Source organism: Haemaphysalis longicornis, unplaced genomic scaffold (genome assembly GCF_048455015.1).
Source record: "Haemaphysalis longicornis isolate Haplotype H1 unplaced genomic scaffold, Haemaphysalis longicornis Haplotype H1 scaffold_3, whole genome shotgun sequence".
Taxonomy (NCBI): Eukaryota; Metazoa; Arthropoda; class Arachnida; order Ixodida; family Ixodidae; genus Haemaphysalis; species Haemaphysalis longicornis.
In genome coordinates this window covers 229778091-229794688 of record NW_027526335.1, presented here as the reverse complement: position 1 = coordinate 229794688, position 16598 = coordinate 229778091, and the positions used below count along the sequence as shown (strand labels likewise).

Sequence of the window (16598 nt, the reverse complement as noted above, 5' to 3'; positions counted from 1 at the left end):
GAACATAATCACGGGCGGTTACATTAACGTTACATTTGATTTTTTAAAAATAAAATGTGGTGCCGGATTCCCGTTACAAGTTTCTATACTGATAAAGGAACGCGGTCCAGTTACACTTCGAACATTGTAACGGGCCGTTACATTACGTTACATTTCATTTTTTTTAATTAAACTGCGGTTGAGGAGAAATGAAGTGAGCAATTTAGCACTCACCTTGAACTACATATATGATACAAATATGAACACCACCGGCAGCAGATTATTTAGAGAAACGCTCATAGACGAATTTTTTAGGGTGCACCAGACTTATTCCAGACATGTTTACTGCAATTGTGGTGTTCGTCTATTACAAGTAGAACACATATGGTGCTTTCCACTTGTGTCATCAAATGCGCAGTCAGGTGTGCAAAGGACGTTACTCACATGGATGAACATAAATGTTTTCGAAAAGGAATCGCATCCGTAAAGGAACAATACATTGGCGTTTAATGAATGCATGCTGATTGAATATTACAGTGTGAGTGAGAAAAGAATGTCCAGAATACACATTCGCAACTTAGTAGACTCCTTTGTTTGAACTCAGCAAGAGTTTCGTCTGTCTAACGTTGGTGTCGGACAGACGAGACCGTTTTTTTTTGTCACCACTTCATTGGTAATGCTGAAGAACCGTTCCACCAAAGCTCTTAAGGGTTCTACCGTGTTGTACTTGAGGATAAGTTGGTTCAGTCTCTCAGGTTCAGGAGACTGCCTCCGCATGCGCTCATAGGCGTGTGCTAGCATAGAACCCGCACTCTCCCCGGACAATGGTTGTTTTGAGTATATTTTGTTTGACGGCCATTGAAACACTCTGTGGTGTCGTGCGCATAACTTTAACCGTTGTGGTTTGCTCCTTAAATTCTCGCAAGCGCGAGCATCGGAACCACTGCGTCCACAACAGAGCTTCAGAGTGTTACTTCGCCGTATTGAGACTTCATGGTCGCCTTTCTGCTGCAGCCTTATCTGCTGCAACCTTATGCTACAGTTTTTAAGTTTGGCCTCCGGCATCTCGTTGTCGGGAAGGAGGAATGCGAACGGCAGCAGCCGACAGCTTACGGTTACCAACTCTCCAATAAAAAAAGTCGGAACGGGGGAAGCGGAGGGTGGGAGCGTACCCTAATGCTTGGAGACAACAAAATCAGTTTTCTTTATGGCGGTATTTTTCAGACGAATCCATTGTTTCATTATTGCTGCGGCCTTTGAAGTGGTACTTCATCTGGCTACATCTGCTCGCAACAATTGCTCTTGCTGGAGAATGTACTCGTGAACGTTGTCGCACTTCACGTGGAGGTTCAGCTTTACCTGAAGCTCTGCCTGAACAAGTTCACTGCTAACTTTGTGTTCCGAAGCGTGACGTGCCTTGTTCAGCGTCCTTTGGATAGCAAAACTAATTCCTAGCTGGGTGGTTCGGAACAAATCCGGGACATATAGCTGTCCCGACAGGGACTGCACGGGACTCGGGACGTAGTATGAAAAGTCCGGACAGGCTTGCAAAATCCCGGACGGTTAGTAACCCTAATTGAGTGTACGCTACTCGGCTCGCCATAAATTTCTGGCTGAAGCAGTAGTCGGAAATACACCACATTCGTCGCACTGCTATAATGTGAAGTAAAGGTGGCGCAATTACTCCCAGCCAAATTTTAAAACCAATCGTCAAAGAAAGCCTGGCAGTGGGCACATCACGAAACCATTGGTCCGCTCGGTGCGTGAGAAAGTTTACGATGGCTTGTGCAAGCCCCATGTCCGTGCCGTAGGACGATAGAACGTCCAAGGTCAGATTCGACTTGCAACTCTCAGGGATGGTTGCTGTTCAGCATGAAACGAGACAGATATCGCCTCGCTTTGGGAGGCAGCGGCAATATTTTGAGAATCTCAGGTTCAGAACTTGACGCCTTGTTTTTACACGCCGTGAGCGAAACGCTGGCGACCCAGATGTCCATTTACAGACAGCAGAGAAGTCTCGTAGGGTTCCTTCCGCTGGCACGGCTCCCGTTACTGTAGATAACACGTGTGCGATGGGTACGGTACAGTCACGTCTTCTCCTGCTCGGCTTTCGCGTTCCACTCTTATGCACAAAAGTCGCGGCTGAAGAATCAAAGGGACGCCGAAGCATGTCTCATGCTCATGCGCATGTGTAGCCGACGTAGCGACAAGGCCGTGCGCACCCGGAGCAGCCTGCCCAACAGGCTGCTGCCCGCTCCGTGGTTATTCTTTGACCTTCGAGGAAGCACGTTCTGCGTAAGGGCGGGCAATTGGCTAGCCTATAAGAAGTTAAACACATTACCGGCCTGTGGCTTCTTGTTCTTAATCTGGTTCCACATAACATCCACTTAGTAACTGGAACTTTTTTGCAAAAAAGTTCCAGTTATATAATTGGAACCCTGTTTTACATAGCTTGAAAATTAAGTGGAACTGTGTACCACATATTTTTGCAACTAAATTATGTGGATTAGTGTTCCACATAAAAGTATGTGGAGCACTGTTCCAAATAAAAGGGTAGTTTGAGATACTGGATCATTGATCCATGTAAAATGATTCTGGAATTTATCCGGTGCGCCATTCAAGGTACCTTCAGACCAGCTGTTTATATAAAACGGTGTTCCTATAGACATTGGGAAGCTGTCTATGGGTCTCCACTTTTCCAACAATGCTGCTTTCCTGTCGGTATACACCGAGGTCATATGCCAGGCTGGCGGATGCATTGGTATCAGCAGGAAGCCGCAAGCACTATTCCAACACAGCCTTGATATATGACCCGCAGTGATACCAACAATTTGAAAGCAGAAACCACCGCAGCAGTGTGGTCCCTGACAGTTCCCAACAGTTGTCTATCGGATCACAGTTCTATATAACAGTTTGTCTGAGGCACCTAGAGCGCCACACAGATTTTGGCTTCACCCGCAGAATCCTGTTCTGCGTTCTAGCTGCATGTAAAAGAGAAACAATATGCTTGCAATAAAATACACACGGAACCAACTATTATGACTCATAAACTGCTTTTCAATATAGTATACCACTTTATTGCTGTTAGTATGCATACATTTCAGATATGGATAGCTGTCTATTTTAAATTGAACAGAAAATGACTAACGTACAACAAATAAATACCATAACGATAACACTAGACTCCAAGTGGCAGTTTCACATATTCCCCTTTACTCAAAAACGTGCGTAATAACGATAGTTTCAAGGGCAACTGCGTCTCAAATAAATAGACTTGTGGGTCTACCGAGGCCCTTACCCAGAAATTATGCAACAGTGAGCATCAGATAAAACAGATAAACAGATCAGATAAAACAAGGTAACTCAAAGGCGGAAGTACCCATTGCACTTGGCATACCATGTGTACGCCTAACTGTTTCGGACAATGCAGTTTGCTGTTAAATTGCAGTCAATGGCCTAAAAACAAGCCATACACGGTTATAATATTACAAACCTACAACAGTGCAGTGCAAGAGTTTAGGAAAAGAACGCTCGAGCCAAGAATAACGATACAACATTTCGACACGAGAGGTCACATGTGGCAGTATGCCACGATTAAAACATGAATATGAAAGATACTACAGTTTCCTGATACCAGCCGTAAGTGTAACACCAAGCGTTTTGCAGCCAAAACAGATTTTATGAGCGTCCTGAAAAGGCATTTGACTTACGGCACGTTACTTGCCCAAACAATCTGTAGTTGTTTAGAATGATTCATCCCCAGAAATCTCATGAAAGCCAGCGTGAATCTTATATAATTATGCAAACCATGCAGCTGTGAGCATGTTACACATATTGAAATTTAACAAGGAGACTAATTATTTACACGTAATCAATTCAAGCGGGAAGAAGTCAGACATCCCTAAGAACCAAACAAGCCAGCGTTGAAGCATACAGGTGACCAATTTTACAAAGCATACTTGAAAGCATTTTTTCCAGCCTCAACATTTTACCTGCGTTGCGTGCTATAAATACCCTCCCTTCTTACTGTCAGTGTAATCCGCCTCTTTCATTGCGGTGTGCTGCCACCTAGCGTGCATAGCGGAAGTTGAGGCGGTAGGGTTTGCCGGCGTTTCCTCCAGCTGCTTTCTCGTTCTATGAACGGCAATCCCACATTACAGCGAGGAGCAGCCGAAGTTTTTCTCCTGTGTTGGTGTTATAACGCCTTAAGATGACAGCCCCTGGTCATCACATTATACCAGGCGGCTTCTTATCACTGAATGAGGGCTGGCAGAGAAATCTCGGACTGATCCGTGTGCCGTCCGAGTAGCAGAGCGAGCAGTACTTGGAGTCGTCTGGCATGAAGTGCGATCGCCAGCTCAACAAAGGCCGGCAGTTCGCAAAATGCCTTTAAGCGCTGGACACATGTACGATTGGTACACGAGATTCGCATGCGACTGATCGTTACGACTGTTGCCACGACTAGTCGTACGCGTGAATTTGAGACGGCCCGATGCGCGCATGAGATGCGTCGTCGGCGTCGCTCCCCCACTGTTTTTGCTCCATGGTCAACTACGATGATCGCTGAGCTGAATTTGTAGATTCTGCGCGTTTGTTCGCAAGAAATGGATAAAGCAAGCAATCGTGAAGCGTTTTCTGCCTTCGGAAACAGTCCGCGCACGCGCCGGCCGCGCCTACCAGCTCGGCACACTCAGCGGCTCGAACCGGCGCAGACCACGGTAGCAACCGCGCTTGTCGCTGCTTTTCTGAATCAATCTGATCGCTAAAAAGAAGTCCCACATGCGAGAAAGTAGGTGTTAGTGTGGTGAATAATTAATTGTGCTAGGGATTGTTGCCACGGCTTATTTTAAAAGCGGCGATCAGATATCTGCCGCGATGCAACCTACGCTGAGCGGTCGCCGCGGTGCGCGGTGCGCCGTGCGGCCGACAGATGGCGATACCTGCGCGGAAGCATCGAAACAGGCTACGCAGATGTCCTGGTCACCGATCGCTCAAACGGCAGTTATAGCTTACATAGAGTTCCACATTCGAGAAAGGGGATGATAGTGTAGTGAAAAGTTGTGTTGCGGATTGTCATTCGCAGTTGCACAGATAGCGGCGATCAAATATCCGCCAGGATGCTAAGCCTAAAGTTCCCATCACCCGAGCCGACGCGAGCGACGCAAGCCGCTGTAGCCGATCGCGTGCGGCCGACGGGAAGCGATAGTAGCCGACACCGTTCCCTTTTCGCCACTCTGAGTTACAGCGGAACGCAGCCCAAGTTGTGGGCATTGTTCCGCGCACAACGAGCACACACAAAAAATGAAACGATGTAAATACAACCACGACCCCTTCCCGCTTGTGTGGGAGCTGTAGGGAATGTCGTCTGCTGCCCCTACCGGACTGCTTAGGGACTTGGCCGCTAGGGGATTGCGCATGCGCAGTGGGGTTGTGAAAGAGGCGGATTGTGACCAAAAGCCCTGCTTCTGCCAAGCAAAAAAATGCAACTTTGTTCAAAGGAGAAAACTTGGTCAAGCCAAACACGCACATTTTCAGTTCTCCTAGGGCATGGGTGTCAGCTCACATACAGTAATAACATTTATCAATGAGGGCGGAAGTCGTCTGCGTAAATAAGCAGTGTCACTTTTGCATCAGCAGCAGCACTGCCATGAAAAAAATCTCATGAGCAACACTTGAATAATAACGATGTTACAATGTGGTGCCATTAGCTACATTAACACTCACTATAGATTCAAAGGTAGCGTGCGCTTTGTGCCAATGATGAAACATCGTAAAGCAAGGCACGACTTCAGTGTTCGGTTGAGATGCAACTTGCATGTGCCAGGAACTTAAACCTCTTCATCACACCTGACCCCCTTCACGTCTTTTACCTGACCTCCTTCATGTCATTCAAGAGATACTTTAACCTCTACCCACAATTTAAAATCCCAAGTAGAGCTGACCACTTCAAGTATTTCAACAAAGACTCTAACCTAAAGGACACCAGGCCACTGTCAAATTTCGCATGACTTTCAAGAACTCCCAGCAAAAATCCCAAGAACTCTCCAAAGGCACATAACCATAAGAACATGATGACACGATGAAAAAGATGACATATGCAGCGATGAGGATGATCACATTCTGAAGTGACAATGCAGGCGGTGAATCCGTGATGTGTTTCTTGTGGACAATATTGATGCCGCCATTTCCTTCTCTCAGAATAAGCGGGCCTCGAGAAGACTGACGCTCACCTCAGGTACCTTTAAGGAAACAAGAAAATTTCGTTACATGGTTGCCTTAAATGAGTGAGTTGCTTAGGCCCTTTCATAACGCACTAATTGATTTAAAATCAGTGATTTCCTGGGTTTTTTCTGGGAGTGCAGCTAAAGGTGAAAGTACGCTAAACAATATCAGCACAGACAATCAATGAAATTTATTTATTTATTTATTTATTTATTTATTTATTTATCTGCAATACCCTCAGGGCCAAAAAGCATTACAGAGGGGAGTGATTGCAAAAGAAAACACAAAAGTTTTACAAAATGCAGCTGTGAATATTACATTGAGAAGAAGTTCCTAATTATACAGTTTTAGCTAACAGATTTTATAGCAAACACAGGCGCGGGAATTATGAAAATTAGACCAAGAAAGGAAAAACGACAAGAAAATAAATACTGTACAGGTACCTACTGTACGATGACCTAAATTACACATAATTAGATAACGTGCTTTTGAAATGAAGGTGATTTTCAATGATTGCCACTGATGCGGGAAGGCGGTTCCAGTCCTCAGAGGTGCGTGGTATGAAAGACTGATGCTGTATTCGGGTGGTCGCTCTGATACTCCGACTCGGAGTACGCCGATGCGCCGCTTCCCCCAATCCGAGCAAGAGTCACCGCTCCCCAACCGAACGCGTACCCGATCTTGGAGTAGCACGCGACCGTGGCGCCGCGGCGCGGGCAAAACGACAACTGTAAACAGCCAGGCCGGCCAAGGTGTCTCAACAAATGGCGGCCTCCGTATCGGACTCGTTAGCTACAAGCCAAAGTTCCCCGACATCAGCCGAGCGCCTGTTATTCGCAATGATTGAAGGTAAGAATAGGTGCGCACAACCTTGCGAACGTATTCCTGCACTTTGAACACTGGAAGTGGTTCGGCGAACAGTTCGGCGATCTTCGCAGCGTAAACGTGCGAATCGTCGTCGTCTGAGCTGCTGTCCTCGGCGTCGATTTCGAGCTGCAGAAGTAGCGGAGACGGCTCCCCTACACTCAACAGGCGTCTCCGTTTCGACATGATGCGGAGAATAGCACGAGAAGCAAAATCGTCGAAACACTCCCACAACTAACCGCTGTCGAGGCCTCAGCACAGAAAGGGAGGATTCAGCGAACGCCACCGACTGGGCAGGCGAGCGGGGCGAGCCAGAGGCGAGCTGCTGCGGCCGGGGTCACGTGACCCAATCGCCTCCGGATTTCGGCGGCACTCCAACTTCGGAGTCAGAGCAGTCGGAGGTGCTCGGAGTGGAGTACGACGCTCTGAGACGACCAACCGAACATATGTCGAGCGCTCGATTTCGACCAACCGAACACGGAGTCGCTTTTCGGAGTGCTCTAGAGCGCTCTAAAACGACCACCCGAATACAGCATGAGAGAAAGCGTGAGTCTTGCAAAGGGGCAACCCGACTTTATGGGAATGATCCAGGCGAGGTGAAATATAACTAGGAGCCAAGATAAAACCGTCCCGTAGCGATGGGTGATGAAACAGCTTGTGAAACTACTGGAGACGGAACATTTTACGACGGGATGAAAGTGAAGCCAAGTTAAGGCTGGATTTCATGGCTGTTATGCTTGCTGTCCGGTTGTAACAAAGCATAAAACGAGTTGAGTTGTTCTATACCAGTTCAAGAGAGTGTATTAGGTTAGCGTAACTAGGATCGCATAGTGCAGCGGAATATTCAAGTTTAGATCGTATTACTGTAGTGTAAAGAAGAAGTTTCAAGGAAGGGGCCGTTGAAAAGTTGCGATGGAGATAACCTAATATTCTGTTAGCATTTTTAATTACGTAATTACAGTGAACAGTCCAGGTCAGGTCGGTTGTGGTATGCACCCCAAGGTATTTATAGTTTGTCACGGATTGAAGAGATGTGTTATCAAGGTAATAGGTTGGAAGTTGATGGCTTGCTCTCGAAACGCGTAAAAGTTTACATTTCTTACTATTCAATTCCATGAGCCATGTTTTACACCAGTTAAGAGTTAAGATCATGTTGTAGAGAGGTTATATCACCATCACAAGTTATCTCCCGGAAGATTACGCAGTCATCCGCGAACAAATGAATATTAGAGGTAATTCAGGAAGGTAAATCATTAATGTATATAAGGAAGAGCAGCGGACCTAGTACGGAGCCTTGTGGTACGCCGGAATGAACGGCACTTGGCTCAGAGCTTACATTATTAACTGAAACAAATTGAGAGCGATTTTTTAGAAAGCATTCGAGCCATATTAGAAGCCTGGGATCTATAATACATTCATTTAATTTGTGCAACAGTACGTTGTGACAGACTTTATCAAAAGCTTTGGAAAAATCTATAAATATGCAGTCAGGAAAGCTAGATTGATCAAGAATGACGTCTAATTTGTGTGTAACGGCTACAAGCTGAGTTTCGCACGAGAATGTTTTCCTAAAGCGATGTTGGTGACGCGTAAAAATTGAGTTAGACTCCAGGAAGCCTGCAAGGTTAGAGGACAAAATGTGCTCAAATATTTTGCATGGAATACTAGTAAGCGAAATGGATTTATAGTTTAATGGGGAATGCTTGTCACCCGACTTGTTAAATGGTACAATTTTGCAATCTTCCCTTCGATTGGTAATATGCCTTCATGAAGCGGCTGTTGAAAAATTTTAGCAAAAATAATGGATGAGTAGGAACAGGTACCTTTAAGGAACTTGGTCGTAATCAGGTCGCACCCGGGGGCGGATGAAAGTTTCAGGACCTTAATTATGTTTTCTACACCAACAGAATCTATAGTTATTGGGAACATGACTGGGTAGTTATAGCATTTCTTGGGAGGCACAGGAACATTAATGGTGCGACAAAAATTACGAGTGAAAGAATTGTTGAGAGATAAAGCGTACTGCTCAGGGGCTTCAGCATCTCCAGAGCTATCGGTAAGTGTTATCGTATGTTCACTGCTTGGGTTTATGACGCGCCAAAAGTTTTTAGGATCTTTAGATAGCATGGATGGGAGAGTGGTATTCATAAATGTGTCTTTAGCGGATTGAATTGAGTCCCGCAAAACAAAATGCCAGCTTACCCAACCAACATTAAGATATAGGTGTTTCTGCCAGTGCCGCCTCAAAGTGCACCTCCAGGAAAGTTTTGCTAGCGTTTTCAGTGAAGCTCTTACTGCAGACACCGCAGGCCAAGCTGTAACTGAAAAAAAGTTTCAAACCATTATTTATAAAGCAACTACCTAAAAACGCACCATGAAAGACCCAAAAATGGCAGTGCATACTTACTTGTAGAATGCAATGATTTCATCCCGTGCAATAATGTGTTGCTTTCTGATCATACACTTCTAAGAAGGGGTCAACAAACAAATAAAATGGCCATATGCATTCCTTGTTCCGTTCTTTTAAGTCTATGTTCGCCCTATTGCCAAGAAAATAAACAGTGCAAAATTACCAGAGATTAAATTTTTGCTTTGCTTTACCCAGGGAGCATGACAGAATATTGAACAATGTCTGATTCGTTCCACGAAACTGGAATGTTTTTTACACCGCAAGCCATGGTAATGTTTCCTTGCTAAACAATTTGAGATATAAAAATATTTTAACATACTTTAAGCTCCCCTGTCCTTTGTCTATGCGAACTGGTGAATATCTGCACAATGTGTACGACTCAAACGGTACTCTTTTGTGGCTTATGAGCTCCACAGGGCATTCATAATCCGCCACACTCTCCCCGACGATCCTTCAGCATGCCGAAGGTGTCTTCAGCCATAGTGAATGCCACAACGATGACTTCGCAGGTTCATGTAAGGAATGGAAATAGTTTGTTTTCATTTTCATTTTTCAGAGGAAGAAATGCATTTGTCACAACCTATCAGTGGAGGGCCAAATGTCTCCATAGTCAGCCATAGACTGTCTCTGAACAGGTGATAGAGGATGAATACAGAATGTAGCAATCTGCTTTCGCACTCGCAGTGTAATTTGTAAGTGAAAGTTCAAGGAAGGACAGAAATGAATTAATGTTCGGTGCGCATCGTGATGCAACAACTTTGCATCCAAGCGTTTTGAAAATTATTCCGACTCTCGAGATGCACTGACATTGATAGCATAAAATTGCAGGAATGGATTATTTTTAAACTTACTTTGTGATGTTAGAACTTCTGACAGTCAACTCGTGAGCTTTATGGGTAATTATTCTGAAGGCTCAGGTTACCACTGACATTGACAGCATAGAAGCGGCACCACACTTTCTGCGTGGTTCCACCTGCCTTCCCCTACACAAAAGGAACGTTTTGTTACTACGCTACTGCTAAGACATTCACTTTCCCTTGTATTTCACTACCCGTCAGGGAGCCAGCTTAAGTTGACTAGTGTAAATTGGACATCTGAATTCAGCGAAGGCATTGGAAGAAACATGGAACAACTACACATACAGCACAGAAAAACGTAAGCAGTGCTGCCGCAAACGCCTTGAACGCACATCAACATTAGGTGGAATAGCGTGATTAGTACAGTAAATTTATGATTCTCGGCAGACCAACACAACGCAATTAATACGAAAGTTTGAAAATACCCATAAGTCTAAAGACAGACGCTCTGACAAAGAAGTTGTTTCATGTGTGCAGCGAGACAATAGCGAGCGACTAACCCGAGAACATTCAGTACCGCTGACAGGTACAGCAACCGTCAATATACAACTAAGCAACGCCACACCGTAAAGGGTCATGCAGACTCGAGAAATGTGCGCACCAGCAACTTTCTAAAGAGCACTAGCTAACGTACGCAGTCAGCAATGGCAAGCCGACTCCGTCCCACAAACGCGCAAGCCTAACTGGATAAGGGCAGCAAACGTTTCTCGCACACGAACAACAGACAGCGGAGCGGCATGTTTATCGGACGCAGTGATGAAGAAGTCAATGAACAACAACCGTTACCAGAACATAAATAAACAGCACTGACCTTTTATGTGCCTCCTCGCCACTACGTCGAACTACGTCGCCAGACTACGTCGTCATACAGCCCGAGGACATGAAGAAATCCGCAGTTCCAAGCCACAACCAAACTGGTAACGGGTCCCGCCAGTCTGACCGACACTTCTAGTACATCAGGCGCATAACGCGAGCAACCAAGAAAACCACTTTAGAACGCCACTAGTGGCGCGACATGCGGAAGAACAAAAACTAGCGGCGTAAACATTGAGGGATAGGGGCGCTGCCGTCGTTCAAAGTGCTCACGCAATCCCGTTTCCCTCATCGTCGTTGTACCCGTTGCCGTCCCACTGTACCATAATCTTTTCTTTCCTCCATGCACTATACAATGCATCAACGCAAGCGGCGCTGCCTTGCGGCTGCCAACGCATTCGCACGGCATACCGCACTGAAGTGGCGGTCGTTTTGTAATGGTTTCGGCCAACTTTTTCTTCCTCCGTGGCTAGGGCGATGCACGCCGTGGCAAGTGACCAGTCCGCGGAAGAGATCACAAAGTCGCCACAATTAATCGCTTTTATTTGCTTCGGAAAATGGGCATAGGCCTCTAAGCGGACGTGTACGCGGCTCTGAGGCTTGTACAACGAACTCGATTTTAGCCAATTTAACACGTTAGTTCGGCTAAAGTTGTTTCTCGCCGCGGGCCGTGAGCGCGTGCGATTTGTGTGCATAAACTTTGATGACAGCTTTATTTCGTTGTTTGCAGTGAAACCAAAACGACGCTGCTTTATTGACTGCGTTCTCTTGACAACAAGCCTTTCCAATACCAATAAATTATACTGCGACGCTCGTTGATACCCACGTTATAGAAAACTACTTCCGTATAGTGAATCTAGTGTGACATAGCTAATTAGCGAGTAATAATACATCTGCCCGTTTTCCAGCAGCTTTTCTTCGTGAACACCAACAGTGCAGGAAAACAGCAACGGGGGGACCAGCAGAAGAAGGCAGGTCATTCAGTGAACTGAAATACTATGACAAGTAACAACATAAGGGTAACACTGCGGATTTTCCCGATACTGCAATGCATAATTTGACATAAGAATGCCATTTCAGTATTAATATATAGAATGGAAGGCAGATGCGGCGTGGGTAACACCAGGTTTAGTTATCCAAGTTTGCTGTCGTTCTCCTTGTGCTTGTGGAAATTAATAGCCGGGGTGAGACGAAATACACAAACGAACTTCTAAGCATATAACTGCATGCGTAGCATAATGTGTGTGGTGTAAAATGTGACGCGCAGTCGGTTAACATTATGTATGTACCCCATCACAACATAAGTAACGTGGACTGCGTACCTATTCCACCGCAGGATCTAGCCATTTACGCATTCCTTTGACGCACTTAAAATTGTACGCGTACTACACCACAGCGAGATGATGACTGAGCGTTGAAGAGGAACTGCCGTTTCTGCGAAGCTTTCCAAACCAAATGCATAACATGTAGTTGCCTCAACAAGTATTTCGTTATGAAGGTGCTCACAAAACCACCACGAATCGTTCAGCACTACAGCAGTTATGGCTTCGCCCGAACGGAAGAGGGGGAAAGGGAAGACGTTTAGTCCTCCTCAAATTGAAGTCACTGGTGACTTTGTACTCCACGCCTCAATTAGAAAAATACGGTTTTCACGAAAGTCGTTTGAGTGCCGCGGAACACCTGGAAATGGGTTCCTGCATTTTTTTCTTTTCTGTAAGATATCCTTCTCTCGACATTTTTAATGCTTTGTACGGCGTTGGCAAAGAAGTGTGATTTCATTTTCTGTCAAAGGACATCATTAAAACTACACCTTAGCCGTATTATGAAAGTTAACTGCTGCAAGGCAGTTTCGTAGATGTCGGCGAAGTCCATTATATTTTATATGCGCCGTGCGCGTGTATATAAGACGCGCAAGTGCATCTTCGGTCAAGAAGCACCAAATATATATGGGATTCATTGTTCCAGTTGATGCATGAGAGTGTGCATACTTCACAGCCACGCACGATTTATGTTGAACAATACGCGAGCAGAACTATAAAAACCCACTCGCCACAACCGTTTACTGGAACATAAGTATAACAGTAACCGGAACCGCCGACATCGCATGACCCCATTTTTTCGGTTCCAGATAAAAACCACAAACATGAAGAAACCAAGTTGACGGTTCCACACAAGATCCACCTATATGCCTCGTTCCAGTTATTTTTTCGTTCAGATCCACATAAAAAACGATGCAAGGTCACTGAGCGTTCGTCCAAGGTCACTGAGCGTTCGCGCCTGCAGCCCCGACTGCGCCGAGCAGCGTCTCTGGGCCCCTCGGCACACTTTGTTGAGCCATGCTCGACAACGGGCAATTTATAAAAGCAGACCTGTTTAAGCTTAAGATTGGTCCACTGGCGTTCGCAAAAAGTGCTCGCAAACAAAAATACCGCAAAAACGACAAGTAACGCTGCACCATGTATTCGTAACGGCGACGCAAACGAGCACTGTTTAATGAAAGTGCACGCATAGTGTGCAGGTACGCAAAAGGGCGGCGCACCGTAGCAGGCGAGCCTGCGGTCCGCCGGACTCGCTGGCTTTTTAAAGCGCGATCATCGCCAATTGCGTCACTCTTCTTGGCTGTTTTTGAGAAGTCTTTGTCACCTAGAGTATTAGTTTAAACTAGAAATTTCACTTAACTTTATTCCAATCCAATCCAAATCCAAACCAATCCAATCCAAGCCAAGCCAAGCCAAGCCAATCCAATCGAATCCAATCCAATGCCCCTCGCGAGAGAGTGTTATAGCGCCGAAATCGCGCCACCACACGAACGCGTGATGTTGACGTCACGATCACGCCACAGATGTTAGCGACCGGAGCGCGCGCGAACGACAAATTGGGTCCATCTCCCCGCGAGGGGGACTCGAGTAAATGCGTCGCATAGGGGGTGGGTGTATTGCGTTAGCGTTTAGTGTTTGGGGAGTTGGTGGTAGTGAATCCGTTGTATCAGCAGCTTCTTGACGTAGTTTGAATGAGTCAAGGAAATTTCGTCATTCTTGCGTGTTTCGCTTTGTTTACAAAGCAAGAAACGCAAATGCTTGCGGAGTTGTTAACTAACTAACTAACTAACTAACTTACTGACTGACTGACTGACTGACTGACTGACTGACTGACTGACTGACTGACTGCAACGGCTTACCTGCACGAATGCTTTGCTCTGTGGACAGCCAAGGCACTCGCCATTTGTACAAGTGCGGCACGCACACACACATCTGGCTGGCGCCGCATCTTTTCAAAGTGCTACGAGTTGTGCCGCGCCTCCGCCAGATGGCGCCACGGGTCCCGCGACCGAGAGAAGACGCCGTGAAACGTCCCCCTCGAGAGGGGCACGATCGAATGCAGAGCATTTCCGGGGGCGCACGACGTTAAGTAGTTTGCGTTACGTTAATGTTGTTGCACTTGTGGGAACTGCTGACGAGAGAGCGCTCGTCAGCAGTAATTTGAATGAGTCAACGATATAAGGCGCGTTCGTAGCGTCCCATTCTGTGTCGGCTTTGTAGCGCAGTGGGTAGAGCACCATGTACATTTCGTTCCACCCGCAGGGTCGAGGGATCTAAACCGGGCACCGGATAGTATTTTTTTATATATAGTAGAAACAACGACGGTGCGGACTACGGACGTCAACGCGGGTGACATCGTGAGTTACTGAAATGCTCTGCATTTAATATGTCGATCACCCTTTTTAACTGGAACTTGTATGGAACCAGATTAAGAGTGTAGCTTCAGCGCCGTAAAGCCTTGTCATCAAAAACAGCGAAATCCTAGCGATGGAACGTTCGTTCCTTCTGCCGTTTCTTCGTAAACGTACCGAGTTACCGTTACAGTTCCACTCGCTTTTAATGGAACGGTGGCTTTCCTTCGTTCCTCACGAAAGGAGCTAGTTCCAGGAACGCCGTTCCGTACTACACTGGCTCTTGCTTCAGGCAAATTGTCACAAGTTTTAAAGGTTTTTGTAATCTCATATATTACGTTTCTTAAAGGGAACGGCAAAAACGTATCTTAGTTCCTGCGTGCCTGTTGATAAGGAATCTTAGTACCCTCGATAAGACGCATATCACTTTCCCTGATTGGAAAATACTTTATTGACAAAGATCCTGCAGGCTGTTGCTTTCAATGGAAAAAGTAATACGTGTTTGAGGTTTTCATAACAGGATTGGTGAAATGTGCTTATTTGGTGTGACAAACTCCATTATGCGGAATGTATTTAAGTACATTACGCAAATATTTCTCGGAGAATCACCCATGCATTTGTAACAATTCACATACGGGCTGAAAGAGTAAAGCAGTAATGAATCGGCTGGTGTCAAATAGGGTGAGCACGCGTGGTGGTGCGCGAGTACGCCTGATGCGCACTAGTGCTTCTTGCGGGACAGGTCACTATCAACAAACACAACCTCTTCGGAACTTCCAGTAAACACATTCCTAGTCAATCAAGCGCTACGATGCCTCTTACGTTATAATTTAGGCGGCCAGCCAACAATCAACGATTTAGCACAACGGCATTCACAGAACGACACAAGCAAGCGCTTGTAGGAGCTTGTACAAAACACAAAACTGAACACACAGAGCAACCCTAATGACGGCATCCAACAATATTCTACCAGACGATAGAAAAATGAAACACCCCAAATGTTTCAGAGCCTGTTCGACACTTTCACAAAGATTTTACTGGGTTTGACGAAGAGCAGCAATTACATAGGGAAAATGTTTCACTTGTTTATTGCCGCGGCACGTCGGAGGCCATGGGCGTAAATACGGGGAAAGGCACCTATAGATACTTTCAGCTATCACGGAGTCGCTTGTATCTCTTATGTGTCTTGATTCCACGAGGATTCTTTTGGAGTAATTTGTTTTAATGTATATCATGTGCGCGCCTTAAGGTCAAAAGTGGGGCCTCTTTTTGTCCGAACAGGGGTGAGGAGGATTAACGATGCCGAGTCGAACATCCAGCTGTCTTGCAAAACCTGGTCACAAGTTTTTATTTGTGTGCGTGAGTGTGTGTGTGTGTGTGTGCTATTTTGAACGCAGCTATTTTGAACGTTTTACTGCAAAGACGGATGTTCGTTAAAATGATCTAACCATGGCGCTCGGCACCCGAGGGCTACAGGCAAAAGTGCGTGTCAGTGTAACAGACCGCTGGTTGCATGTCCCTGCAGGGTGTAATACAGGTAGTTTGGGGTGAAGTAAGTATTTGGCATATTAAATAGTTCGTATTAAATTTTATCGATATGTCAATGCCCAAATTTAGGCCACCACAGCAGCCAACACAGTATAAACAAACCTCTTTCTAAAATTACAAGCTGCTCTGCAGCACAATGCAGCCGTGCAACTAAGGCAGAACATAAACAAAATACACAAAATGTCTCCTGGAGGGCGTTTTATAAGGGCTTAAGCGTACGCCTTTCGGCAGCCAG

At 45.8% G+C, this 16598-nt stretch overlaps 1 protein-coding gene across 1 annotated transcript in view; it reads right to left on the bottom strand.

The window, feature by feature from the left end:
• LOC144175753 (uncharacterized) overlaps positions 1 to 16598 on the bottom strand; it is a 244877-nt gene that overhangs the window by 186596 nt on the left and 41683 nt on the right. The gene's annotated exons all lie outside the window — the stretch shown is intronic.